Genomic DNA, 3,239 nt, shown 5'->3' on the forward strand with positions numbered 1-3,239 from the left:
TAGGTGGTCCACACACACACACACACACACACACACACATACACACATATATAAAGTGAAGTAGGTGGTGGAGAATCTGTTGGTGTAGGAAAGAGTGTGATTCACCAAGAAAGCTGCCCACTCTCATTTTATCCCTAACATGAGCTTATAGACAAGCTCTTCTCAAAAACTGAAAAATGAATTATTAAATTATTAAATTATTAAAATTTAAAATGTCCTGAACTGTATCTGAAGTTGAATTTTCTTTGAGTTCATTTTGCTATATGGCAAAATAAAGGGCCTTGAAAAAGTATCTTTCCCACAATAGATACATAATTCTCTAAGTGATTTGTAAAAAGCCTAGCCATAGATTTAAAAAGCAATGTTTCCTTGTAGAATAATATTATTTATGCTGTGTTCCACACCAGACAATTTCCCTCTTTAAGCCAATAGGAACAATTGCAAGCTTCCAATGGAAACCTGAAATATTAGCAATCGTCTCATTAAGTCACTTAAACATTCTAGTCGCCTCAATGCCAGTTACTTTGCCCAATAAACAAGAAAGCAATTCCTCTTCCTACTTAAAATCACAGCTACAAATTTTAAAATCATTTCATGGTTGTGTGGACAACCAAGTTATTCTGCAAATGTATTACTAAAAAGACACAGGGGGCCTTAAGCTAATTCTCAAAACAAAGTGCATTAGATCAGCTTCAGGATATTTTTCGTTTTCTTTTGCTCCCGGCTCCTATTTCAAGCCTTAAAAGGCTCTGGGCCACACAGCTTGGGTACTCCTTATGACTACTACGATCAATGGAAGGTCAATTGATTTACTTTGCTTTTAAGTAGATAACATGCCAAGTGACCTTTGGTGGATCAAAATGGGATTCTCTCAAAGACTCTGATCTTTTTTCAAAAATCAAAAGATTTTTTGGGGAAAGAGAACTTTTTATTACTTTTAGTTACAGAAAACTCAACAGTGAACACTTAGCCCAGTTTGGTGACCAGTTGTTTAGATTTTGCCTCTTCCAGTTTGACTATGCCAACTATGGACTTTAGATCCAGGATGCTGCCTTCCAGGGATGGCAGGTCTCATCGAATCTGTCATTGTTATTGTTTCTGACAGCTTCCACCAGCTTCACTTCAGCTCCTTTGTCTTCTGAGTTAACCTATGTGAAGATGACAGTGGTACAGGTTTTCCTGTGGACCAGACACCCCAGTCTGGCCTTCCCCTTGATAATGTGGTAGGGAACCCCCATCTCATGACATAGAGCAGGCAGGAGGACAGCCAGCTCAGTGGGATCCACATCATGTGCAGTCACTACCAGTTGAGCCTTCCTGTTTTCCATTAAGGTGGTAATAGTATTAACTGCCACTTGAAGGACAGGTGACCTCTTAGTGGGGATGTCCCCTTTGCCCACAGCTTTCTTTTCAGCCTGGGGCCAACAGCCTCTGCTTCTTCTCTTGCTTTGTCTCTGGTCTGTATCTGTGGGCCAGCTTCAGCCTTCGAGAAGCTGCTTGGCGGCCCAAGACCTGAATGAACTGATTAATCATGAAGATACTTTTAGATGTTTATGCAAAACAGCCCTGTGCCATTGCAGCCCAATGTAGCTGGGCCATTTGATGGAGGATGAAGTCCTTTTTGAGCTCAATGACCTGCTCGATGTCAAATTTCTTGGGCATTTTCTCAAGCAAAGGACTGATCACCCTCTTGGCCTACTTCATGACAGCAGGGGCTGGGGCTACCTCCTTCTCCTTCACCTTCTTTCCTTTCAGCATCTTGGATGGCTAAAAGAGAGCGAGAGCCAAAAATAAAAAGATTCCATGATCTTTGAGTCAGAGCACTGCCTAACTCTCAAACATAGCAACTATTCTCACCCTTTACCCTAGTGTGCCTGCCATTTCCTTTTTTGTTGTTGTTGTGATTTCATGATTTTTCTTTTATAGAGCGTTTTCTTTGGTTTAAAAATGCCTTGGGGCGCCTGAGTGGCCGTCAGTTAAGTTTCTGCCTTCAGCTCAGGTCATGATCTGGGGCCCCAGGATCCACTCCCACCCCCCAAGTTGGGCTCCCTGCTCAGCAGGGAGTCTGCTTCTCCCTCTGCCCCTCCCCTCTCCCCCTGCCCTCCTCCCTGTCTCCATATTCTCTGTCTCTCTCTCTCGGATAAATAAATATAATCTAAAAAAAATTTTTTTAAATGCCTTGTTTGTTTTTATTTTTGGAAATGAGTTGAATTTAATAACAATATATAAAAAGTTAAATTTATTTTTTAATTACCGTATGACACTGTAAAAAATAAAAACACAAAATGATACTAAGTAATGCTTGTAGAAGTGTTCATAAGAAGCAAAGGTACAAAACACACATGGGAGTGACACCAACCCTAGGACCCCGGAGACCTCCCAGAAAAGAAAAAAAAAAAAAAAAAAGAAATGGGCTGGTGGTTGTAATTTAGCTTTAAAATTTGTCACATTCAAATGCAGTACACAAAGTGATATTTGCAAAATTGCAAGCAAATATGCTTAGTGGCTCACTCCCAGAACCCAATCTGGAAATGCTCCAGAGTGAAAATGAAATTGATGGACCCGACTAATTAACTGAAAGACTGTCACAAACCCCCTGGGACATCTCAAGTGGGTTGGCGTGCGTGGGAACTGAATGCCCGACTGCAGGAGGACCGGAAGCCACAGCAAGTCGGTGGCTAGAAGATCTCTTAACTGTTCTTTCTTCTCTCTGCAGGTTAGCCCAAGCCACTCAGCCCAAGTCACCACACGCAGGAAGAAAATCTGAGTGACAACCTGGTGCTGGAGCCAGGGACGGGTAGAGTCTAAGTGGAGCCAGAGCCCAGGAGGTACAGGACAACAGGTTGCAACAAGTCCTGGTGACCTCCCAAGGGAAGTGACAAGCCTCTGGTAACATGAGATCACAGAGAAATATGATGAGCATCCAAAATTTAGCTGCAGAATCAACGTGGGGCAAAGCACAATGAATTGATTTCACTTCTATGAAGAATCTAAAGAACCAAAGTAAATGAAGAAATAAAGAAACAGACTCATAAATTGTTGACGGAGGTCATCAAAAAGACATGACAGACACTTGACCTGTGAGATGGACCCTTGGGCACTCGGAGGCTCCTCACCCTTCTCACCCCTCCCCTGTCCTTGGAATGTGAGTTGTACTTTCCTGCTCCCAGAGGCTGCTTCTAGGACATGGGCTTGAGCTAGTGAGGTAGAGTGGAGCACACTTGCACCAATTACATAAC

At 42.5% G+C, this 3,239-nt stretch overlaps 1 pseudogene; it reads right to left on the bottom strand.

Moving 5' to 3' along the window:
• Nucleotides 1-966: 966 nt before the first annotated feature.
• LOC144296509 (large ribosomal subunit protein eL8 pseudogene) lies at nt 967-1,758 on the bottom strand (annotated as a pseudogene).
• Nucleotides 1,759-3,239: the final 1,481 nt, after the last annotated feature.

This window comes from Canis aureus, chromosome 24 (genome assembly GCF_053574225.1).
Source record: "Canis aureus isolate CA01 chromosome 24, VMU_Caureus_v.1.0, whole genome shotgun sequence".
Lineage (NCBI taxonomy): Eukaryota > Metazoa > Chordata > Mammalia > Carnivora > Canidae > Canis > Canis aureus.